The sequence below is a fragment of the Neomonachus schauinslandi genome, chromosome 8 (assembly GCF_002201575.2).
Source record: "Neomonachus schauinslandi chromosome 8, ASM220157v2, whole genome shotgun sequence".
In the NCBI taxonomy this organism is placed as follows: Eukaryota; Metazoa; Chordata; class Mammalia; order Carnivora; family Phocidae; genus Neomonachus; species Neomonachus schauinslandi.
In genome coordinates, this window is record NC_058410.1 from 15080037 (window position 1) to 15107124 (window position 27088).

Below are 27088 nucleotides of genomic sequence, written 5' to 3' on the forward strand. Positions count from 1 at the left end.
GGGGGGGGGGGGGGCGGAGGGAAATCTCTCCTAGACTTGATTTTTGCCTCTGCCAACTGCTTCAGGAGTTCTTTGGGCAAATCACCTTCAGTTCACACAGCTTATATTTGGGGGCAAAAGGCTTTATATACATTCACACATTTTCTCAGCAAATAAGGCTTTTTTTTTTTTTTCTTTGACCCACACCACTAGCTAAAAATCCTTGTCGGAGTAACACTGTTAGAACTTTCAGAGAGTTTCAAAGTTTCTTAAAATAGAATTTAGAAAATCTTTAGGTAGGTATTCAAATGCAGCCTGGAACACCTAAATTCAAGTGGGGGGCTGTGAGCTGGGGTGGCAGCAAAGATCAGTCCTTATTCACTTACTAGCTGGAGAATGCTGAGTGGGGTAGTTAACATCTCTAGGTCTCACCCCTCTCTAACCTGGAGAAAATAAGGGCGCCTGTTATGTGGCACTATTCTAAGAAGTAAATGTAAAGCCCTGTCAAGGGCTTATCACAGTGCCCGGGATATGGTGAGCACTCAATAAATATTTGTTGTTGCTACTGTTACTTTATTATTGATCCTCTTTCTTTTACCTCTCGTTTACTGCATCTCTCTTGCTCAAATGGTCTTTCTCATTCACGTTCATCATGTGCAACTCCCGGGACCTCACATCACTCTCAAACTTTCATCTTACCTCCCACCTCTTCTTCTCAGCTCAACTCCTCAGAAAGGTCTACACACTTGAGGTCTGCTTTTTCCTCACCTCTCCTGCATAGCTCAACCCATGCCTGTTTTCTACCTTAGCTGCCCCACAAAAGCTGCTTAAATCCTTCTATCAAATGACTCCTATTGCTGAATTCAACAGACATTTTCAGTCCACATCATACTTGACCTATCAGAGCATCTGACAATTCCTCCCTTCCTCTTGAAACATGCTTTTCCCTTGGCTTCCATAATGCAGAACTCCCCCCTGTGTTCCTTCCCCCTCAGGCTGTGGCTTCCCAGTGTTACTTGCAGATTCCCTCCGTCCACGGCACAGGGCTCAGTGTCAGGCCCTTCTTATGACTCCAAATTTTCCCACAAGAGAATTTATTCCATGGCTCCGTCTTCCACAGTCATATACTCAGATGACTTGCAGATTTGTACTCCCAGCCCAACCCTCTTCTCTGAGTTCTGAGTACATACAGCCAATTGCCCACAAGAAGTTTCTGCTCTAAAATTTAGAGGTCACCTCCATTTCTTTAGCCCTCAAAAGAAGTCTGGTTTCTAATGTGGAGTATATTAAACTCCACAAATTAATAAACATTGGCATGTTTTTATGAAGAAGTCCATTTATATAAGTCTAAATTCTTATACCTGAATTTAGACCATGGAGATGATGTGGACTATTTTAAAATGTTTCCCGTACTCAAAAAAAAAAAAAAAAAAAAAAAGAGAAAATTTTGCACCTTCTAATTCAGATCACCTGTATCTCTATTTTCCATTCACCAAGGGCAAGATGCAACATGTACTGAAGTGTTTTCACTACAGAACTCTTTGTTCTTTATTCAACTTAAGGGTCAGTCTCAATTAGAATAGGGTGGAGTTGGGCCTTAACAAGAAATGTTGGTCTCATAAAACTAGTTTCTCCATCTTCAGATATACATTATAAAAGTACTATATAAACAGGCTTCCGATGAAATTAACACGTGCATTCTTTTTTCACATCATAGGAACCAGCAAACTAGCTAGCAAAACTGTAAACTGACCACTTTAGTAAGGGACCACACACTGCCTCAAATATCCAGGCACAATTTTCATGTTTAGAACTGCCCTTATTAACAGGGACAAGATGAGGAAATCATAGAACCAGAAACAAAATTTACCTGGGCAGACATTAACTTTAAGCAAAAGTTGCTGTCTTGTGACACCTCAAAGAAACTTTCAGTGTTTTGTCCCCTATGATGCTTATGCTGTACATGCTGATTTATTTTAACTCTAAAAAAATGAGTCTATATTAAGTCTCAGAAGAAAACAGTCAATAATCATCCGAACCAAAAATTAACTTTGATTTCCTTTCCTCTCAAAAACCAGTTATTTTGCAAGCCAGAAGATGGGAGAACTGAATTGCATCAGAGGCCAACTGGTGAAATGTTTTATGTTTGCATTGGCCATCATTATAGATGTGTATCTTTATAGAACCAAGTGAAATTCCTGAACTAACATGTTTAACAGATAAAATACACTGGATTTGTGCAATTGAATTCATCCCTTAACAAGAAAGAAAATAGATGCACAGCGGAATCATGTTTGTAATACAAGCCTTAGGTGAAAAAGTGGATTTTCTCCTGCTCTAACTACATTAAAATTTAGAATTGGTAAACTGGCAACAAGAAAAAATGAACAGGTACATATCTGATATATGAACTATAAGTTTAGTACCTTAACTAAACACCATTAACAACTATTTATAAGTCTTCAACTGACATCAAAGAAGGAAAACAGCAAGATAGGTTTTTATTCTTTGAGTATAATAATTTTGTAAAGGTGTGTTGTTTTTTCTTTTTTCAAGTAGGCTCCACACTGGGCAGGGCTTGAACTCAGGACCCTGAGATCAAGACCTGAGCTGAGATCAAGAGTCAGATACTTAACCAACTGAGCCACTCAGGCACCCCAGTAAAGGTGTGTAATGAAAGCAATTGAAGCAATTAAAAAGTTAGTTTCTTTAAGAAGTACCTTCACTCGAAACTTTATTATTTGTTCTTGTGAAAACAATGCTTGCAAAAATCCTATCCTATTGGGGGCGCCTGGTGGCTCAGTTGGTTAAGCGACTGCCTTCGGCTCAGGTCATGATCCTGGAGTCCCAGGATCGAGTCCCGCATCAGGCTCCCTGCTCAGGAGGGAGTCTGCTTCTCCCTCTGACCCTCCTCCCTCTCATGCTCTCTGTCTCTCATTCTCTCTCTCTCAAATAAATAAATAAAATCTTTAAAAAAAAAAAAAATCCTATCCTATTGGAGGAGAGCTAATTAAAAAAAAAAAAAAACTTACACTGACTGTATGAATGAAACAGTGTTTTCACTGGAGACACTGAAGAACTCCACGTACATGTGACAAGACCAGCCCCCCAGATGAAGTGTGAAAGGCCAAAGCCAAGATATGAGGCTCAGGTGACATCTTGGAGAAAGAATCACTATTTTGTTGCCCACCAAAAAATAAAAATAACGCCTTTGGACTAATGGGTCTGAATAACTGGGAGTGGAGAGAAGAGGAAATGGATGAAACCTAAGCAGAAAGCATGAGGAGCAGGAACCTGTAGGCCAAGCCACACAGCTCCTGGGCCAGCAGATGGGCACACATACAGCTTTTCTCCCCAGGTCTCTGGGATTCCTTCTCTCGACTTTTTGTTTTTCCTTTTCTTCCTATTTTACCCTCTGTCAGTAGCAGCTGTTTTTGCCTTGTTACCAACCCGTAGAAAGACGACACTTGCTAGTTACAAAAATAAGCAATGACCCATAGTCAGAGATTCAAAAGAAATATAAAACAGACCAAATGGGAAACAAGCAGGTGAGGACTCAGAGAAAAGGAAGCCCTCGCGCACTGTTTGGCGAGAATACAAACTGGTGCGGCCGCTGTGGAAAACAGTATGGCGGCTCCTCAAGAAATTAAAAATAGAGCTACCCTATGATCCAGTGTTTCCACTCCTGGGTATTTACCCGAAGAAAACAAAATCATTAACGCAAAGAGATATCTGTACTACCATGTTCATAGCAGCGTTATTCATCGTCGCCAAGGTATGGAAACAAACTAAGTGTCCATTGACAGATAAATGAAGAAAGAAAAGGTGGTATTTATATATTTATATAAATATATTGTGGAATATTATTCAGCCTTAAAAAAGAAAGAAATCCTATCATTTGTGACAACATGGATAAATCTGGAGGGCATTAGGTTAAGTGAAATAAAGCCAGACACATACGCATGGGGTCACTTCTGTGGAGTCTTGAGACTAATAAGGTCTAAGGACCTGATGTATAACATGGTGACTATAGTTGATCACACTGGTATCACTGAAATCTGCTCAGAAAGTAGAACTTAAATGTTCTCCCCACAAAAAAGTAAACACATGAGGTAATGGATGTGTTAAATCAGTGGAGGGAACCCTTTCACAAAATGTAGGTATAGCAAATCATCACAAGGAACACTTTAAATATCTTATAATTTTGTCAGTTATGCTTCAATAAAGCTGAAAAAAAAAATAAAACAAGCAGTATCCTGAGAGAAACTTAACACTGGGTATCTTTCCTTGTGCCACACTTTTCCCTCAGCCTATTCTGGAGGTCATCTCAGAGCAAATCTCTTTTGCCGAACTTCACACCCATATACCTACCTGCCCACGGTCCATTTAGACTTCACGTTTTCATAGCCTATTCAAGATGGACGTGTCCCAAACACAACTGATGGCCATCTCTCCTCATCAGTCTCTTCTTTTTTATAACCACACCACAAAGCCTGAGACCTGGCGTTATTGCAAGACTCTACCCTCTTCCTCACTTGAACCCTCACACACATGCACACACTAATCAAATCAATTATTTTTAAATTCGTTTTCAAAGCAAAATCAATTTTTCCCCGGGCCCACCATCCCTACCATAACTCATACCATCTCCAGCCCAGATTATCTCAGCAGCCCACTAAGCCACCCTGCCTCCAGCCTTCCCCTGCCAACCATTCCCCACTGTGTTGCCAGGTGATTCTTCTAAAATCATACACCACCATGCCACTATCCTGCTTTGATATTCTGACACTCCTCAAAGCTCTCAGGATAAAATCTAAATGCCTTAAAACAGCTTATCAAGCTGTTCCTGATCAGCTCCTACCTCCTTTCCTGACCTTATCTCTTCCACTCTCTAAGTTCTAACCATGTCCTGTTCTAACATAGCCTTCTCCTTCTCACGCCCAGGACTGCACACACCGTTCTTTCTTATGGGAACACACTTCCCCTACTCTTAAGCCCAACTGACTCCCATTAATCTTTCAGGTATGTCAGTCGAGATATCTATTCCTCTGGGGTTCCTTTCTGCCCCTTCGATGATGCCTAGCTTTTGTCCTGTCATAGTGCTTACTACATTGGATTTTTTTTTTTTAAGATTTTTTTATTTATTTATTTGAGAGAGAGAATGAAAGAGAGAGCACATGAAAGGGGGGAGGGTCAGAGGGAGAAGCAGACTCCCTGCCGAGCAGGGAGCCCGATGTGGGACTCGATCCTGGGACTCCAGGATCATGACCTGAGCCGAAGGCAGTCGCTTAACCAACTGAGCCACCCAGGCGCCCACTACATTGGATTTTAATTGCTTGTCCCAATCCCCAGGTGACTATAGGCTTGACAAGAGATGGACTATATCCATCTCATTTATCACCATTTATCCTGTGCCCAGCACATTCTCAGGCACACAGTGGAGCGCACCACATATTTGTTACCTAAACAAAATAGAGTTGCTAAAGCTCTGCCACCCCAATCCCATCTGGAGCCCAGGCCTTTTGAGGGGGCAGGTTGGAGTTCTATGAAGGAAGTAATGACTGAGAAGATGATGATCCCAAACAAAGCAATGGCTGCCATAGCCAGGACCCCAAAACTCAGGTCCACAAGAGCAAAATTTGGTCCTAAGAGAATTTGTTGTAGAAATGAGAGTCCAAAATATATGATTTTCATCAGAAAATGAAGGATTAAAAATGTTCAAGGTAATGCCAAGGAAAAAATATACCAAAATGTGCATTAATCATCTCTGACTAGTAGAGCAGACAAGGCAGAGAGAAGAGGTGAAAAAGCTTAAATTAGCTTTGCCAAATTCTTAGGGCTAGAGAAGGAGGAACAGGACGAGAAGGAGGTCAAAAATTCTGGTGGCTTGTGCCAGGATGTCTCAAAAATTATTCTTATCATTATTCAAAAAAAGGATCTGATTTGAGAGTAAGGTAGGAAGAAGAGGTGTGGGAAAACCTGAAACATGTTGTATTTGAGATTTCAGTAGCACACCAACAAGCAACTACCCAACAAACTATTATTATAAATGTAGTACCGAAGCTTGGGAGGCATGTCAAAATGAAGTTGGACATTATATGATCCAGAAATTCCACTTCTGGGTATGTGCCCAAAAGAACCAAAGGCACAGACTCAAACAGATATTGGTACACCCATATTCATAGCAGCATTATTCACAATAGCCAACAGCTGGAAACAACCCAAATGTCCATGGGCAGATAAATAGATAAAAAATATGGGAGATACATAAAATGGAGTTTTATGCAGCCTTCAAAAGAAATAAAATTGGGATACATGCTAAAACATAGATGAACCTTGAAGACGCTCTAAGTGAAATAAGCCAGACCCAAAAGGGCAAATACTGTATGAGTCCACCTAGATGAAATATCTAGAGTAGTCAAATTGATAGAGACAGAAAACTGGATAGGAGTTATCAGGAGTTGTAGGAAGGGAGAAATGGGGAATTTATTGTGCAATGAGTACACAGTTTCCATTTGGGATGATGAAAAAGTTCTGGAGACGGACAGTGGTGATAGTTGCACAACAATGTGAATGTACTTACCACCACTGAATTAAAAATGATTAAAATGGCAGCGCCTGGGTGGCTCAGTCGTTAAGCGGCTGCCTTCGGCTCAGGTCATGATCCCAGGGTCCTGGGATCGAGCCCCACATCAGGCTCCCTGCTCAGCGGGAAGCCTGCTTCTCCCTCTCCCACTCCCCCTGCTTGTGTTCCTGCTCTCGCTGTCTCTGTCAAATAAATAAATAAAATCTTTAAAAAAAAAATGATTAAAATGGGAAATTTTATGTTATGTATATTTTTCCGCAACTTTTTTAAATGAAGTTGGATGTATAAGAAGCATCTCCATGAGGTAGGACAAGAAAAGGAAATCAAAGATGTGAATTTTAAGTTGGCCTATTCAGATTTCCCTCTAAGAAAATGCCCTTGGGCCCAAGGGCTGGCCAGCAGTATTGGCCAGGTGCTCCCCACAGCGTGGAAAAGAACTCGCTACCTACACCTAGCCAGATGTCTAAATACTGTTATACTTTAAACTATCATCAAAACGTTTCTCCCTAATGTAATTACAATATTATAACATCAGGAGGGCATTTCAGAAGCAGCAATGAAATTATTTCCAGAACCTGTGATTCCTAAGACTCCCAAAGTTAAAGATATGAGTGATCAACCACATGAAATATATTCATCAGTAGATTATGATGGCACATTTTATCAAAATCTCCCTGGAAGACCTCTCAGCACATTCCAACATAAAATAGAGAAAGAGAGAGTAGAAGGCAAGGTATTAGGGAAATAAATAAGAAATTTACTTTCTGTAAAAGAACAACTGCAGTATTATGTTTGGAAATAAATTTTGACTCAGATATTAAAGTGAATATTCTCTGATTTACAGATGGTGCAATGAGCCAAACAAAATGAAATAGAATTTGGCTGTCTCAGTGAACACATTCCTAAAAATCCAGTGAGGACATTCAATGTGCCATGATTTGAACTATTTCACAACCACATCTGTATGTAATGGCGTGCAAATAAAAACGACATGCCTTAATAATGCAGCCCAAATTATATTTTTGCAGCTAGTCAATTCTAGTATATTTTACGGGAAATAAAAATATTATTTGTATCTAAGGATATTTTTAAAGGAAAAAATACTTAAAGGAATTCTAGGAAGGATAATTGTCATGGATATTTTCTTTTTCCAAATGAAAATGAAGAGGAAATCCTCGATTTGCCCTTTTCAGACCCCAGTCTGTTAAAAATTTTGGCCAGGGTAACGACATGATCCCTCTCCTTGTCCAGCCTTGCTTATCATCTGCGAAACCACAATTGTTTTAAGCACCTGGCCCAGGATCAAACCAACAGCTGCAATAAAGGAAAACATAATGAAATCAGTGACCACTATCTCCTTGTAATACACCAGAGACAATGAACTACTTTCCGTAATGCCTCTTAAGGCTCAACAAATAAGCAAGAGCTGTTCTACAGCCCAGAAAAGGACTTTCTGAAATTGCTTCTTCTGGGACAACAGATAAGCATCACACAAAAGAGAGCAGTGTGATTAGTTCAACGCCAGGCAGCATTCAGCTCACCTCCGGACCGCTCTCCTTTGGTCTGTTCAACTGTTTCCAGAGAGTTCCCCAAGCTTTCTCCCAACTTAGAGTCATTTAAAGTCCAAACACTGATGTCCAAAAGCAGTAGAAACTATTTCAAAGTGCTCTTGTCCAAAGCTGAGGAAACAAGTAAGAGGGAAATGGGGGAGGGGGAACCAGAGCAAGAGGCCAAAACTCAGAGACCCTGAGCTGCATTGTGCTTACGTCCTGGATTCCACGTGCCACTGAGAAGCACACTGTCCCACCCTCCCACTCCTGCATGATCACTGCAGTGCTTTCAGAGAGAAGGGAAAGAAGGTGTTTACCCAGATATGACGTGGTCTGGAATAATGAATGTCCTTTAAGCTTCTGGCCACCTAAATGTTAAATAAGGGGTTTCATCCTTCATCAGGAGCCCTCCAAAATGAAGTCCCTAGTGAAGTTCCTCCCAGGCATCCTGATAAAAGTCATGGAAGAAGAGGAAGGAGCTTCTGTTTCAATGGCCAAAAGACTCCTCTAGCATATTTGAACAGGAGTTGTTATTCTCTTTTTATCTTTAAGTCCATTTCAAAAGTGAGGAAATAAGCCAAAAGACAGTCTGTCAGACTTAGAAATAACTACCAGTCTACATTCTCAGCTTGAAAAACAATTTCTCCCAACAAGTAGAAATAAATGGGTTCATCCATTGTATTGCCAATGAACCTTTACATGAGAGCTGTTTGATAAAACTAAACCTGTGCATAAGGACAACTGTTTTGTATTTATTTGTCCTTATTTGCATGGTAAATTTAACTCAAAGTAACATAGATATTCTCACGCATTTTCTAGTCCTCATGGTTGGGGACAGTTTCACTGACACCTAGCCCTGCAGCGTAGCAAAGATCCAGATGAATTTTAGATGTTCAGTAAACAAATGTGTGGGACTGTATTAAATCCACACTTCCTGGGCATCCAGACAGCTCAGGTCTATGTGGCCAGACTGCCCTATGAGGAGACTCTCAGAAGAGCCACTCCACAATGCTCGGAAAGGAGTTTTCTCATTTCTCAAGGGTGTTCGGACTTCTCAGTCTATATGCTTGTTCACACCCCATTCCAGCTAATGAAAACAAGAGAGCCTGGAAAAGTCAACAGTCTCCTCTCCACCCCACCCCCACCACCAACCTTGAGAATTAGCCTCCAGAAGGAAAACGGTCTGAGTGCCTTGAACAAGCTAAACAGTTAGATTCTTGGCCCCATGCTCTCGTCTATGAAAGGGAAGGGAAGAAGAGCCCATTCTGGTTCTAAATTGATCACTCTCTTTTCTCACCTCCCGGAGGAACATACTTCCTTTTCATCTGGCTTCTTGGGGTTCTAGATTGGTGATTTTTTTTTTTCTTTACTGCTGAAGAGCCAATCTCCATTTGTACTTGCTGCACTAAATGGAAGGAATATGGGCATAGTTGGGGAACATCCCACAGTGCTCAGGGCACTGGACTCATGTTTGAGTCCTAGGCTTCACAGGATCCCAATTGACCAGGCAATCCCTCTGGGTCTCCCTTAGTGGCTGCTATGAGGCCCAGAGAGATAATATATGTAAACACTTGGTCAACCATAAAACTTTGTGCCAACAGAATGTATTACTATGGACTAAAATACAGCCATTTAAAAAAAATGAGACCTATATGTACCAATATGGAAAAATCTCCAATATATATTATTCAGTGAGAAAAGTTATTCACAGAATAATGTGTAGAGTATAATGCCACTTACATAACCAAAATATACCTATGTCTATAAGTGTGTGTGTGTGTGTATATATAGGCAATTTTTGGATGAAACTATTAATAGTGTTTACCTATCAAGAAAGGAAGCATGAATTTTGGTATGGGACCAGAGGAAGGTGTTAACTTTACATCATGTACCATCTTATACTGTTTAACATATAACATGTGTATTCATAGTTTTTTTTAATAATAATCAAAATAATAATTTTAAAAAGGCATTTTAAAAAGTTTCTAACCAAAACCAGCCTGGCATTAACAATCTTCATTCTTTTTCTGGTTCTGCTACCACCCACCCAGCAGTCATTTCTCTCTACTTTACAACCCCTGGACTAAGTAATAAACTTAACCACCAGAACCTTGTTAAGCAAGGGAAAACTACCACATTTCTTTTATAAAGAATAGGAAAAGGGCTAAGCGTGAGCTGTGTTTTTCGACCTGCAGATACTCCAGCAAAGAACGAGTAGCAGACACCCAAACCACAGGCAGAGGCTCCAGTCTGTTTCTGCTCCTATTCCAAAGCCATCCTGAGTACCTGTGACTCTCCTCCTGCACCTGCTGGGCCTGACCCAAACCTCTATCCCTTAAGGGACCGAGGTTTCCTCTCCATATAGAGGGTGAAGTCATCAGTAACCTTTATCCTTTGCCAGGCAGGATATAAGGAGGCACACGGGGGGGCCCCAGGTTCTGCCCCATGCATGGTAACAGCCCAGTTCCCCTTGGCAAGCTGGACTAATTCCAGCCAATTCTGTGCCCCTCTCTTCTTGCCTTTAAACCTAGTGGGACAAGGAGCCAGCTACAGTGGCAGCCCTCACTCCCAGTGTCCCTTTTAGAAGGATTCCTCCCTTGAGGGAGGCAATAGAACACAACAGTTAAGAGAACACAATGGATTCTGTACTCCAACTAGTTGGGTTGATACTGGTTTTATTTCTTAAATGCCTCAGCTTCCTCACCTACAAAATGGGAACAATTATAGAGCTAACTTCCTAGAATTTCATGGAAGATTAAATGAGATGATGCATATAAAACCCAAAACAAGGAGCCTGGTGCAGGGCGTTAAACTTTAGCCATCATTATTAGATATTAAAACCCTAGATTGGAAGAGCTCTAATTTGTAGGGACAGCACCTGAACGACAATACCCTCAAATCAGTCTATAATAACCTATCATTTTCTTAGTAGTTAAATAATCCCTTTTTACCCTTAACTCTCTTCACATCATATAACTTGCGAGGCTACATTTATGCAGTGAAATGTATATCATCCAAAACACTTCGTCATATCAAAAGAATTCACTCCAGTCAGCATACAGCTAACTATCAGAGCTGGAGGCTATTCTAGTAGCTTGAAAAAGCAAGCAAAACTGTAAGAAAAATAGCCATTTATTCGAGGTTCTTAAAATACATTCTAACACCTTTTCAAACAACCAAGAATTACAGTCTAACTGTCCAGGAATGTGGGGAAGTCATAACATGCCTCTTCGAGAAGAGCTAAACTACACTAATAATTCTCTTCTGGGCTTTAAAGAGAACGTGGCTGTCTCTTCTGTCCAAGAAGATAAAGGACAAAAGTCATCTATAGCCAGAAGTAAGCCCCAAACTATTAAGCCAATCGTACTCTGATTTCTGATTCAAGGTACCTGAATTACTGTCATTACTTACAAATAAGAACAGGGAAGAGGGACTATGTTTATTTAACAGAATATATTTCAAGAGGTGTTAAATTTGGTATAATTACCTTTTTGAAATCTACTCTTTTCTACTGATTAATAATTTGGTGTCACTCCAAATTCCCATCTTGAAGTGGCAATTATAAAGGTTATTATGAAGTTTTTTTTTCTAATTTACTAAAAAATTCTAGGCTAATTTGGAAGCCGAGCCCACTCTTTGGGAATGCTTTCATAGAAAGAGATTATATTCCTTGGTGTCACTATCAAAGACATGGCAAGATTTAAAACGGACTATTTAAACTCACCCAACCATAACATAAAGTCTATCCCAATAATCTATAGATCCAACAAGTTTTCATTTAAAAAGTATTTGCCTCTTAATTCTATACAATGCAAGTTAAGCACTATATTTGTTCTTTTTTAAAGGATATTTTAAATAAGGGAAGACTAGATAAAATTTTTTAAAAAAAGAAGTGATGTAGCAGGAAAAACATTCATTCATTCAAGCAATTTTGACTCTGCTATATGCAAGAAGCTAGATATAAGTTTCTGCCCCCTCCCCACCCAAAAGTAGAACATTCCTACAAAACCCTTTATAAGACAAAATGGTATAAAGCAAAGAGTGTCCCCTGCTTTCCAAAAGTTTGCATTAAGGCCACATGGCTTTTATGGAAGACCTACATTAGTACCTGCTTTTGCTAACTGAAAAAAAATCTGAAGAGGATTTTGCTTTTACAGTAAAAGCTATTACTAATGTAGGTCTTTCATAAAAGTGAAGTGGCCTAACATGAACATTCAGAAGACGAAGGATACCTGTACTTGATATTTTGAGAGTCCCAAGGATACACTGTCCGTGCTCTCCAAAGCTTGACATTCTTTTTTTTTTTTTTTTAAGTAGCCCCAACACGGGGCTTTAACTCACGACCCTGAGATCAAGACCCTGAGCAGAAATCAAGAGTCATTCAACTGACTGAGCCACCCAGGCGCCCCAGCTTGACATTCTTTTTTTTTTTTCCCAAAGATTTATCTATTTATTTGAGAGAGAGAGAGAAGGCTCGCACAAGTAGAGGCAGGGGGAGAGGGAGAGAAGCAGACTCCCCACTGAGTGCAGAGCCCGATGCAGGGCTCGATCCCATGACCCTAAGATCACAACATGAGCCAAAATCAAGAGTTGGACGCCCAACCAACTGAGCCACCCAGGCGGGCTCCAACATTCTAAATAAGATAAAGAAGCAGAAGTAAGAGGTAGACATCCACAGAGAAATTTTCAAATCCCTGACTCCCTTCCTTTGGTTTTTTGGTGGAAATGTTAACTAATTTTCAGGTGCTGGCTATGAGAAAGAAATTTATGTTTAAGAAGTATGATAAAGATGATTTAGAAGTAAAATAATGAAATGTTAAGGTATTTGCTCTATTTAGCTTCAGAGTAGAAAGATACATTAAAGGAAACTTGATAGAACCAGTGGGAGGTAAAAATGATGATGACTCTTTACAGGTTAAGCATAATCTCTAACCACTCTATCAGTCCAGTAACATAGAAATCACTGTGCCATTTATAACTGAGGAAATAGAAGTTCAGAGACAACTTGATAGACACCTAGGGGTGTCTGGCTCACAACGCTATCCTTTTCTCCGGAACAGCCCCCTACTCAGGGTAAGCTCCAGGATCACCTGTGAAATGTGACTCTGTCCCACAACAGCCAGTTGGCTTAGCAATGTGTCCCTGACCAAAGGTGAGCCCATCAGAGCCCTTCTGCTAATATCTTCTAAAAGGAAGAATGTCATAGGATGTGAGGCTTGGCAGCTGGTTCCCTTCCCTTCTTAGGGGAAATGCAAGTTTACAGAGAGCATGAAGCTGGCACAGAGAGAGGAGCAGAGGCATGGCTGGGGTTCTGATGGGCTCTGAATCCCTGGGCCCACGGTCCCAAGTCTAGCTGTACCCCCACCACTGCTGCAGTTAACCAAGACACTCAAGTAGCCCTCCACCAAAACTTACTCTTTGCCCCCACCCCAAAGCTAGTTTGAATTCGATTTTGGTCACTTGAAACCAGAAGATCTACTTAATACCTGAAAGAGTTTTGCTAAGATGATATAGCTGATAAGCCATAATAATGGTAACTAAATATTTTTATGGCAACTTATACAGCAAAGTCTCATGTGATAATCATTTTTATTAGCTATCCTTAATAAATTGTGACAAACTATGACCTGGATTAAAAATGCGAAAAATACATTGAGGGTAAAGAACAGTCATGCTATTTTGTATATCATAAGTCATGAAAGTTGAAAAAAAAAAAATGGGTGAAAGAAGGAAAAAGTAAAAGGTTAATGAACATGAAGCTTTGTTTTTCTGACCCCTTCTGGATCTCCTGCCATATCAGCAGGTACGAAGCAGATAGCCCCATAATGACTGTTCCTGTAAAGATTTTCTTGGAAGAATGCTACTGTAGCCTGACTCATATGCCTTTTTATAATAGTTCACTCCACTTAATTGGTAATTGAAACAAAGCCGATTTTGAAGAAGGGAACAAATCTCTACCAAGTCTTGCAAAAATAAATCAACCTGACCTGTTATTTCTTGGTAAATGATTCAGTCTTTAATTTCTACTCCTTTCACTTTAAATATACTATTAAGTACTTAAATGACCTCATACTGTGAACTACAAGTCACAGCAATCCCTAATCCAGTTATAGTTTTAAGCAAAAGGGCAGTCCTAAATGAGACCACACCAGATCAGGTGTGAGTGATCTTGTTTCTACTTAAAATACAAAGCTAAACTCCTTAGGGGGAATAATTCAGCAACTGAAAGTAATACATTAATTCACAAATAAAATACTAAAAACAAACAAGAATGGATCAAGAAGCAGTGTAATGGGGAAGGACACATCTCAAATTCAACTTCCAGTCTTGTTGCTCAGTCGTCCAAATGCATCCAAAAAAAAAAAAAATCGCACATCCTGACTCAACAATCTCAGAATCATCCCCTTCCTCTCCCTCAAAATCCAGCCATTGTGATTCACTGTTTGGTCTCTACCTCCCAATCAGCTGCTGCCTCTCCTCAGGCAAAGCTGCCTTTCCACGTGGTAAGGGCAGGGCCCACGTCAGCTGCCAGATTGCACATCCCATGATCCTCTGCCCCTCCTCAGTCCCACCCAACTTTCTTGACCTTGTCTGTGTCCATGGTTCCTAGGCTCTGACAGTTTTCACCACGTGCAAGCAAACTCTACAAGAGCAAAGGGGTGGATCGAGTAGCAGTAGCAGGATTTTAAGAGATCCCTTCTCAAGGAGGTGAAAATGAAGAGCTTTAAAAGAATGGCCTCGAAAACTAAAATTCATGTGGATAAAGAAGCTCCAGCATTATGAGAGTCAAGTGAGAAAATTAAATATCTCTAAAAAGAAAATCACAAAAAAACAAAAGGAAATCACTAAGACACTCGTGATATTTCTAAGAGTTAATGCAACCAAATATTCTGTCTCTGCCCCGAGGAAAGAAGAAACAGCTTATCCTAGGGGCACGTGAGCCCTGAGAAAATGCTCTACACTTAGACTACTGACCCTGAACCTGGGCTGCCAGGAGCCAATGCAGAGCTCACAACTCCCTGCGACTTCAGACAGTTTATCCCAGAAGACAGCGTCAGCACCTTGTCATTGGGAATTTTTCTATCCCAAGAGCTTCTTAAAGGTATAGATGTACTTTTGAACAAGCAAAAGGGAATCACTGCAGTGATGAGTCCATTATAGTAAAAGATAACGCTTTGCTTTCAATTTCTCCAGTTACTTCAAAATGACTTTCCTACCTTTTATCCAACTGTTTTCAGAATAAAATAAATACAAAAATTCTATTTCTAAATGAAGAAGTGGGAGCAGAATGAATTGCTAGAGTTCATTTCACCAGTTGCCTCCGATGCCACTGGCAACAGGGAGTTGATGGCACAGGGCAGACAAGCAAGGTGAGGATCAAGCACTGTCTCCAGTGCTTGATGTAATGTATGCAGTCCATTCAAATGAGTGTGGGCTTTATGGCAAATGTAAGATGCAAATGCACTGGAAGGCACCACTCTTTTCATGAAAGCTTGTTGTCAGAATGTACTTACTCAATTAGGGGACGCTAAGGAACAGTATAACCACTGTCATGTGCAGGCCCTCAAATTGTATCCCCTTTTAAAGTGTTCCTGATTCTTGAAATGTCATGGAAATGCCGGTCTCATGCATACTTAGTCTAGTGCCTTAGGCAAAAGGCTAAAACAGCAAGTGATGAAAGCCACATCCCAACCCAGAACTTCAATGACTACAGGCCACATTCAAATCAAAAGGGAAAAAATTCTTACTAATCCTCCTCCTCTTGAATGACTAAATTTTAAGACTCTCAAGGCATCCTTGGGGATTATAAAGAAGACTGTTGAAGGTAGTCGGACTTGAGAAATATGAAAAGGAAGTTAAGAGCCCCTAGGTCTGGGCATCAGGATTGCAATTCCAGTTTCTGCAAGGTTTCAGCTCTATTACCATGCAACTGCAATCAACAAACTGGTAACACCCAGCCCCTCCCATGCTGGTTGCTGCTCCCTGGGATGTATGGTGAGAGTAATCACTGTTTGGCTGCATGACGTTGCTGATCAGGCCAGGCGCTCTAATGACCTAGATTCCTGGTGGTATCATTAAACCCAAGGCCTTTCTTTCTCTTACTTTGTTATAGCTTCTCAACAACTCAAAAGAAATAGTATTTTGGGGGCTTCAGCTACCTAATGTCCACCTGATGTAATTTCACTTGGGTTCATGAATAATGAAATGAAAGCTGCACTTCAGTGCAAACTTGGCATCTTGCAAACAAAGAATAAAGACATTTCGAAAATAAAGTACGAAGACTTGCTAGACCCATAATAATCTTTCTCTACTTAGGAAAGAGTAAGGAAAATACTAGCGTGAAATCGGTTAATCAATTGCAACATGGCTTTTTAAAATAATGTTTTTATATTACAAGTAAAAAATGCTTATTGTAGGAAGATTAAAATGTACATAAGCAAAAAAATACAATTTAGCCATAATTCTATCACTCAGAGATACTGTTAATATTTTAGAGTACATATGTCCCAAGTTTATACATATTCCTTTCCCTCTATATAGTATGTATATGAATATGCACAATTATGTATGTACCTATGTGTATGTGCATGTGTATGTGAATACACACACACACACACACACACGAAAGTGTTTACAAGAAACCTTTGACTCAAGCTCTTCCTCCTATCTTATATTCAGAAAAACTAAGAGGCATTTTATGAGCAATGAATGGTCCACAAGGCTCTTAGCAGTATTTGTATTTCTGGGGAAAATGGATCCAAAGTCAGGGATTGTGACTCGGATGTGCTTCATTGGTTCAGTAAACAGATGTGAGAACAAAAGCAGGAAAAAGGAGAAGGGTCCCCGAGCCCCGAAGCCAAGCCAGCACACACTTTGCTTCTCCTGCCCTTCCCTTGGATTTACAAAAATTCAGGAAGGAACACTGCCAGAATAGGCAGCAGAATGGAAAAAGCCCATTTCTGGGATCTACATTCATATACTTCTGTCTTCTCATGCATCTCACGCTGCATCAATAAGTGCCAACCTTAAGATCAAGTATTATAGAGAGAATAGAGGGAGGGGAAATGAACCCCTTCAAATATCTTGTATATAATTGATGAAAACTAACCGAACCATTTTCTTCCTTCTCCAAGATCAGGTTTACTGCCACGCTTTTAAAAATTAAAGGATGTATCTAAGTTTATCACCTACTAATGGTTCACATTATGGGAAAGTTTATCAATTCTTGAAAGCAAAAGTCCCTGGCCATTTTTAAAAACATCCCTTCATAAAGTATCTCATAAAGCTAACACCAGGAAAAATATCAAGATAGTTGCAAACATAAAAATTATGAAGTCTAAGCTGAGCCTCCCTAAATTTATCTTAGCTTGGGACCAACTGTTTTTCTTCCACATCAACTATCACATATATTTACCCCCAGAATAGCTGCATTCTGTATTACTACAGAGGAACATCTTTGGATTTTTATTAACATCACTCGTCAAACTTCAAAAATAAGCTGAAATAAACCATTACTCACATTGTGGAAACGAATAAAGTATTATCAACCTCTGGGTACATAATAGACTTACTGCTAATAATAGCGATACAGAGAGCCACATGGGATATTTTTTAAATAGGTCGTTTTTAAAAACCCACACTCTTCTAAAATACTATAGAACACTCCACAGCATTGAACATGCAGAAGGGAGGATGTAATCACAACAACAAATCACGGGGCACTTAAAATGAAGTAGAATTCTCTGCCTGGTCCTCGGGATGGGTACCAGTTGAAGCACCATCTCCTCCACAATGTCTTCAAGTTTACTCCAGAGCACTGTGCCTGCTCCCTCCTCTCAACTCATTAACGTTATCATCTGAAAGACCCTTCTGTCCCTGTATACTGTTTTGCAACTTCTCCTGCAATTGCTGAGTTAAACTCTTCTGTGGTGTAATACATATTACAACCTTACCCTCTGTGCACAAGTTGAATTCTTCAGTGGATTTCAGGGTCTCCAGGTTATATATTTTTGCATTTGTGAGGAACTCGAGCAGGGAGGTCTGTGGATGTATACACATGTGCTAGGAAGAGGACGGGAAGGAAAACCAAGGATTGAGTCTCATAAAAGAGAGACCACACTCCTTAGAAGCCAGCTTGGGTGGTGAGAAGGGGAAAAAAATGGTATGTACCCGATAACACAGGTGAGGAAAACACAAATCCCACAAGGGTTTGGTGAAGACATGGAGCAAATTAACTTAACAAGCACAGGAGCCAGTCAGTGCAAGGGATTGTGCATGAGGTAGAGGAAAAGACAGGGCTGGTATGCAAGCGCTTGTGGAGTGGGACGGGCATCCTTGGAGTAATCGGTAGGCTAGCAATCAAAAACAAAACAAAACAAAACAAAATAAAGAAGAAAACCATCTCTATGGTGACTATGAGGTACCACCATGGCCCTGGTTAACAGTATTGGTAAATGCACTCTTAATACAATGTTCAAATGAATTCCCGAAGCGGGGGAAATCGGAGGGGTAGGCGAACCATGAGAGACGATGGACTCTGAAAAACAAACAGGGTTCTAGAGGGGAGGGGGGTGGGAGGATGGGTTAGCCTGGTGGTGGGTATTGAGGAGGGCGCGTTCTGCATGGAGCACTGGGTGTTATGCACAAACAATGAATCATGGAACACTTCATCTAAAACTAATGATGTAATGTATGGGGATTAACATAAGAATAAAAAAAAAAATGAATTCCCTTATGAGTAACTCTAAAGTGTCAAAGGAACAAAATGATCATGAAATCTGATTATCTTAAGAAGTGTAATTTCTCTTCTCTGCTGTATAAGGAAAATATTGTATGCGTCACTTAATGAAATATACTAAAGGGGTGCCGCCATTATTTTAAGTCATTGTGCTTAGATTTTAATCATAAAAATTTCATATTTATAAATGTAAGCTAGCCACCCATTCGCTCCGTACTTTCTAATACATGATACATGATTCTGAAACTGCGAAACAAATCAGATAAAAATGACGTTCATTTGGATAAAATTTTAAAACCATACACTCTCTCTCAAAGAAAATAGAACAGGACCTATTGCAGGGAGATATTATAGTTAATAATTAATAATAACTAAGTTGTTTTCTTCTTTTTTTCCCTTATGCCTTAGCAGCTGAAAAAATAAAATCTCTTTCCATTGCAGCTAAAGGAAGATGAAAATGGGGAAAATAATAGGAATACTCTCCCCACTATATTCTCTCTCAAGTCAAGTATTTCTTTCCTTTAAAAATACCAAATCTGGGGCGCCTGGGTGGCTCAGTTGGTTGGGCATCTGCCTTTGGCTCAGGTCATGATCCCGGAGTCCCAGGATCAAGACCCGCATCAGGCTCCCTGCTCAGCAGAGTCTGCTTCTCCCTCTGCCCTTCACCCCACTTTTGCTCTCTCTCTCTTGCTCTCGCTCTCTCTCAAATAAATAAGTAAAATATTTTTAAAAATATCAAATCTGCTCTATAACTTGCACGTGAGCAGAGAATTAACATAATAGCAAGAAAAATTTTACAAAGTAGATGATATATCTATGAAGTAGATTTTTCTTGAATGTTCTTTCTCAATCAAAAAGCCGGGCAAGCTGGCTACAGTATAACCTGTATATATAGACCTGAAACAGTAAAGTATATTATATAGTTCAGAAATGAGGGCGCCTGGGTGGCTCAGTTGGTTAAGCGACTGCCTTCGGCTCAGGTCATGATCCTGGAGTCCCAGGATCGAGTCCCACATCGGGCTCCCAGGATGAATGCACATTAAAGAGGGAGCTGCTTCTCCCTCTGACCCTCTTCCCTCTCGTGCTCTCTGTCTCTCATTCTCTCTCTCTCAAATAAATAAATAAAATAAAATCTTTATTTAAAAAAAAAGAAATGAGCAGCCGACTTCTCAAAGCATACCTTTCTCTGAATGAGTATCAGAAAAACAGGCCATTCTCTTTAAAAAATACAGCGTTTTAAAGGTATTGACAGCAGCTTTCTATGAAGGAAAGAGAAATTTGGGCAGAATTGGGCCATGGGCCACCACTGGTAGGTTTTGTAAGAACAATGTCAGCACATAATTATGAGGGCTAGTTGATGCCCTTTGAAAAATGTGCCAATTAAAGGCTATCTATAATTTGGGGCAAAATTTTGTGTGAATAGGGCTTTCTAATGGAATTGTTGATATGCTTAACACTGTATATGGGCACAAACTCTACCACTTTAATGGAAACAGTCAATGCCATCACCAGGACAGAACCACTTAGTAGGGAAATTGGAAATTTAATTTCAATCAAATGAACAAAAAATAGAGAAGAATGCTTGAAGTGGTAGCATAAAAAACACCAGCGATTAAAAACATTTGGAACCTTTGCTTATCCTTCAAAGGCATTTGTTGCCATGGTTTTTAAAGACCTCTGAAAGCTTCAGCTGTGTCCACAAGAGCTGCCAAGAAATAGGGGTTCTATACTGATTTTGTCAGATGCATTTTGTCTTAATTATCTCCAAGATAAAGATTACTTGGCCAAAGGGGGAAAAAAGGAAGAGCCACTATCATTTCACAGGTAAAAAGACTATGATTTTGTTTTTCTGAGCCCTTCTCCCAATGCATGTGCGCATGTGCATGCACACATCTGATTTCATACTATAGCAATTAGAGTAACAAGCCCTTAAAATTGGTAAGAAGAAGGACATTCTTACATGGAAGGAGGTTTTCAGGTCTTGAATTTCAGGGTTGTGCCTTTTTGTTTGTCTGATGAGACCCAGGAACTAAATATCTAGCAAATTTACCACTACCTGGGGGTAAGGCCTTTCTTTCAAAAAGTTTCATTACAAATGCTTTCATTTGAAAATTACATGATACTCCTATGTGTAACACACTGAAACTCTTCTGCCCTTCAGCCTTACTGGTCTTATTTCTCTGCTGTATAACATGCATATTGACTACAAGATGGAGAGTAAAAATTAGAAGTAGAGAGGCATCTGGGTGGCTCAGTCAGTTACGCATCTACCTTCGGCTCAGGTCGTGATCCCAGGGTCCTGGGATGGAGCCCTCCATCGGGCTCCTTGCTCGGCAGGGAGCCTGCTTCTCCCTCTCCCTCTGCCTGCCCTCCCCCTGCTTGTGCTCTCTCTCTGTCAAATAAATAAAATCTTTTTAAAAAATTAGAAGTAGAAATAATGGAAGGATTAGACAAACTCTGGGTCAGAAATGATGCCTATGGACTTCCATGGTATAAATAATTTGGGAAAAAAAGCAACCACCTGTTTTTTATTTGAAAGTCATAAAAATGCTTCTATTTGTTCCTGCTGTTTACTATTTGTACAGCTCTATGTGATGGAACCAGCATGTTCTCTTTTAAATTGTAAGCTCCTGGAGAGCAACATTCGGCCCATTGGGCTAATTTGTGATTTTCTTCTTTAGAGGGGCCTCAAACATACACTTTTAATAATGAGAGTGTTTCTCACAAGGTTTTGGTAAGATGCAGGGAACTCATAATACATTATTATGAGAATTAAAAGGAAGTTTCTGGAGTTACTTCTCCACTATTAATAATGGGCAACCTTCAGGAAGTAGTTAACCATTCTTTCCACCAAGTTTTGTTAATATATTAATTGAGGGAATTGATTCAAATCCCCACCCCTGGATTGTCTGCAGAGCGCTGATTCTCTTTCTGTAACTGCTGGGTAATTCTGTCCAGACACCCAGCTATCATGTCAAACTCAGTATCTGGAATTGAAGTTACCACAACTCCTCTCTGATTGGCCTTTCTCTTGCTTTTCTCACCTCAGGTGATGACACCATTATTTTCCCTCTGTGTGTGAACCTCTTAACTTCCTTCTCTCCCAGACATCCCATACAGAATCACCTTAAAACCACCTAGATCCTTCCATTATAATATCCTTCAGTCTATTCCCTTTCTTCCTCATTTCACAAATACCCAAAAGTCCAGACTTTTAGCCTGTCTAAACTACTGGAATACCAGCCAACTTAGTCTTCATGCTTCCACTCTCTCCCTCTGTAGTCTCTCCTATATGCCTCTGGCAGGTTAATCTTAATTAAAGTGTGTTCTGTCCTCTCTCTCCCATGATTGAAAAAGCGTAATGGTTTTGTGTTGCCTGAGGCCCACAAACTGATCCTAACCCTCCTCTCATACTTTTGTTTATGCACTGAGTGATTCCTACAATATGAAGCCTTGATCTGGGCCTTACCTGTGAGGTGCTCACATTCAGTAAGGGAAAGACCCATCTCTCTACACAGACACTCGCAGTCCCAGACAGAGAGGGCCACAGGAGAGAGAGAACTGCTGCATTAACACCAGAGAAGTTTAGATGAGAGTAACTTTTGACTAGAATAGGAAGAGATTTTACAGGTAAGTTTGGGAAGTAACTCCCAGCAAAGAAATGGAATGCTCATATTTGAGTAACAGCAAGTAGTCCAGTATAAAAAAGTTTACTTCAAATGTACAAACAGTGACTTGGAAATCCTTGAACAGTGGTCTTAGGACTCTTCTCTGGGCCATGGAAGTCATTAAAGCATTCTGTAAAAGGTATTGACATGACTAGGGATTTGCCTTAAGAACATTAGTAGACTGGCAGTGCGCAGAATGGCTTGGAAGAAGGAAAACCAAATGAAGCAAATGGTTTAAGTGAAGGAGAAGGCAAAAGTAAACATTAAATTATTTCAATGATCCCAGGGAACGTTAGCAAGAATTGGATGAATGCACATTAAAGAAGTGGTCTCAACAGAGCTACACAACAGTTCTGACGGGAAACATCAGGGGTGAGAAGATGAAGACAGCTGACTCTACGGTTTTCAGGGTGGGTGCCTGAGGAAACAGATATCAACAGCGCTCACCAGGAAGAGTAGCCAGTGTCAGATGAAGACACATGGGAGTCACTAAGAAACCAGGTTGAGGCAGGAGCTCGATGTGGGAGATACCTGCATAGTTGTGACACTTTAGGTCTTAAATATTGTTTCCCTAGGGCTTCCATGACAAAGGACCACAAATGAGTAACTTAACACAACATAAAGTATTGTCTCAGAATTCCGGAGGCTTGTCAGCAGGGCTGCACACTCTCTGAAAGCTGCGGGGAACACTACTTTCTTGCCTCTTTCTAGCTTCTCGTTTTTGCCAGCAATCTTTGGTGTTCTTTGGCATGTAGATGCATCCCTCCAATCTCTCTCTGTGGTCTTACAGCATTCTCCTGTCTCTGCATCCAAATGCCCTTCTTATAAGGACACTAGCCCTACTGGATCAAGGGTCCACCCTACTCCAATATGACTTCAACTAATTATATCTATGGTGACTTATTTGGAAATACCAAGGTACTGGGGGTTAGGACTTCAACATGGCTTTTGGGGAAGCACAATTCAACCCATAAACAGATATGCATGAGACCACCTAGGAAACCGGTTGGAGAAAAGGATGGGGAAGTGAAAGGAAAAGAGATTGTAGATGCTAGGGAATGCCAACTTTTTAAAAGCTGAAGAGGAAAAGCAAAGAGGCAGAGAGAGGACAATGAGCCCTCTGTTCTCTCAAGGCTTATTTACCCAGTTTTCCCTGAGCTTTTCTTGGTTTATGCTATTTCACATTTCTGGAATTATTTTCCAAACTGCTGGCTGCCTATGAAAATCCTTCATTTCTTTCTAGGCTTATGTCAAATATACCACTTGTATTAGTCCGTCTCCTGCCAGCCTTACCCAGTGAAATTTCTTCCTTCTCTGAGGTCCTCTAGCAGGTCTTATCTACCATTCTTTAGACTTCTTGTCCTAATCTATTTAGCGGAGATGTGCCCAACACTACTAGAGGTACTGGAGCAACAGTAAACAACAGGGCAGGCCAGACCTGAAATCAGCTTTCACTGAGCTGATTTGGGGAATCCAAGTTCAGGCAGGAATATGGGGAAGCAGCACCTGGTACAGATTGACAGTCATCAACCAAATGAACAAATAAGAGAACTTCATTAAGGGTTTAAGGGCCTTAAAGAAAAATAAGGGTAATGGAGTAGAAAAAAAAAAGAAAAAAACTAGGGGCAAACATTTGTAGGATTACTTTGGCTAAGGTAATCATGGAAGATTCTCTGAAGATACTGACATGACATGGTCTTTTTCTCTGAGAAAGTGATTTTGGGCAGAGATCTGAATGACAAGGAGCCAGCCAAGTAAAGATGCGAGTGTTGCAAGCAAAGGGAAAAATGTGCTGAGGTCCTGAGGAAGGAACATGGTTGGTGTGTTGGAGGAAGAGAAAGAAGGCCAATGTGGCTGGATTATAATGAACAGGGGGAGAAATAAGCAGGACTAAGAGACTGTAGAGTAATATAAGCCATAGGAGGGAATCTGGACTTGAAGTGCAGTGTGAGTTTTAAGGGAAAGACCATATGACATGATGAATACATTTAAAAGATTTCTCCTGCTGTTGCATGGAGACTAGAGGGTAGAGGGGCAAGTTTGGAATATGGAGATCAAAATTTCATATTTTTGTGTGCATATATTTCAAGACTTCAACTTTGAGCTATATCTCTGAACAGATTCCAGAGATAAAATAGCTAGATAATGAGAGAGCAACCACCACTTCTCCCCCATCTGCTGGCCTTTTCCAGGCACGGGTACATATGTCAAGCCAGAAGGTGAGTAGAAATATGAAACTAAATGTAAAACCTAATCCATCTTGGAAGACCAAGCACAAAAGGCCTAAGTTCTCCCTTAATACAGCTCTACAAAATGGATGGAGCCAACTAAATGGGCTGAAGTTCAGAAAGTCAGGCTCTGCTTACACTCAGCCACTGTTGGGGGAGCTATCCAGGGTGCTGGAATGTCAAACCCCACCACCCACCCTTGACGCTTTCCAAGGCCTAATGGACAAAGCTTGTCAGTTTCCTGGTGGGACCTAATGCCTCACTGCCTTGAACCATAACCAGACTCCACCATGATACCACTCTGATGTCCTTCTGGTCTTAGCTAACCTTTAAGTCAACACCTGCCTGGGCCATGTCTGTTTGATCTAATTATATTCTTTGTACATCTGAGAGAGATAATATGAAGTGGCAACATAGTGGTATGCAGATAGGCTTGGGACTCCACTGTACCTCATGAACATTTGAAATAATAATGTCAGAGAAGCAGGGAGCTCAGTGGAGTCTTTTTTCCTTGAGTCCAAGGTGGTACTCAAAGATGGTACCTGTAATCAAATCTGCTTATATAACTCATCCAAGGTCTTTGCCTACAACACATCTTAAGAAACACTGCTTCTCCATCTGCAATGATTAACAAGTTCATGTACTATCCCATTTTACCCCTCCCTTAAATAGCATCCTTGACTTTGCTTTAAAAAAAAAAAAAAAAAAGGAGTATGTTCAACTGAAGGCCATTACTCAATTTCTTGAGTAATCAAGTTTATACACTAAGTAGTGGATGAAAATTTGTATGCTTTCAAATCAAACACTTTACCTCTTCAACTAAAACACTTAGAGCACTAGAGTAATCTGATGGATACTCATTTCTATCTCTCTTCTTACATAACAAGAAAAACAGGGACAGCTACAGCATCTTCAGAAGTTTCTACCTGCATGTCAGACCCTTCACTGTCCTTAAATAGGTTTGAGGGTCAGTGTGACTTATAAAGAGCCAAAGAAGTTCAGTAAAACTTTTTAGTTGCATGTTATCAAGACTATGATGAGAAAATGGGACAAGAAACCACTAAACTTGCTCTGGTATTTCCTTTTTATATGCACAAACAAGCCAAATACATAGAAACACCATTGAAGTAAGAAGGAAATAAACTACTTTATTTTTACATAATCAAGAATAGATACATGGCCAAGAATGTCTTTGTTTGATCTAATGGTCAATTAATTTTATTAATTTCTATTCACAGAACTCCCCAAACTCCCTTTCATCTCCTGGTCTTTGCTCATATGCTCATTCCTGTGAACATCCATTCCCTTCTCCTTCATTCTGCTCATTTGACTCATACTCCAGACTTAATTTTGAATCAGGAAAACTCCTCAGAGCCTGACTCAACCCTCACCAGGACTGAGTGAAGTCTGGACTCCTATATAAAACCCTTCACTCACCCTCATCTTGGCACATGTCACACTGTTATTTAGTGGCCAGTTTATTTGTGCAACTCTCCCACTACCTTTTAAGGTCTATGAGAATAAGGACCATGTCTTTCTTATAATTGTATCTCCAGGGCCTTCCACAGTGCTTTGCCTAGTAGAGGTAATCAATGAATAAATGAATGAACCCATAAACCGAATCATTTTTAAGGTCCCTCCCTATCTCTAAAAGTTAATATCTCTGCTTCATTTCTATGCTTCTTCTAAAACTGTGGACTCAATATTCACCTCATTTAATAAAGCTTATTTAAGGGACTTCATACCATGATAAGAAGTTTCTGAAGCCAGGCAGAAATTGCAGTTTATGCCATTTATATATACAGTAAAATTTTATATAATATAATTTATAGTACAATGAAATCCTACTATTTAGTCTATACATACAAGACGGAGATAAGATCTATCTTTTAACCATCAAAGAGTACGCAGAAATTTTCTAAATATCTGAACTTGAGATAATGCCATACCAATAAAAAATTTATTTTTATTAGCTCACATTTCCTTCACTATTTTTTTAAGTGCATTATTTTTCTTTACTGTGTTTTTTTGCTCTAATGCCTTAATGCTCAGAGACAATACTCAGTCTGATGTGAAGTTATATAGTACACTCTTCAATGCTGAACAAACAGGATGAAAATAACTTGTGAGAATATTGGTGTTATTCCTTGAAGAAAAGTCCTTTCTATCTTTAGTATTAGTAATTTGACTTTTACAACTGAAAATATTTGTTTTCTTATATTCATCCATTATTTTCCTTATCTTTATCATATAATAGCACTTTATCCCTATCCTGACTTACTCTCTAATTGTATCATAAGAACAAGTACCTTTGCCTCCCCAATAAATTTCCCAAATAA

General features: G+C 40.0%; 1 protein-coding gene across 3 annotated transcripts in view; it reads right to left on the reverse strand.

Annotated features, from left to right (window-relative positions):
* The window catches only part of ESR1 (estrogen receptor 1), a 275553-nt gene that overhangs the window by 213845 nt on the left and 34620 nt on the right, over positions 1–27088 (reverse strand). The window lies entirely within an intron of this gene.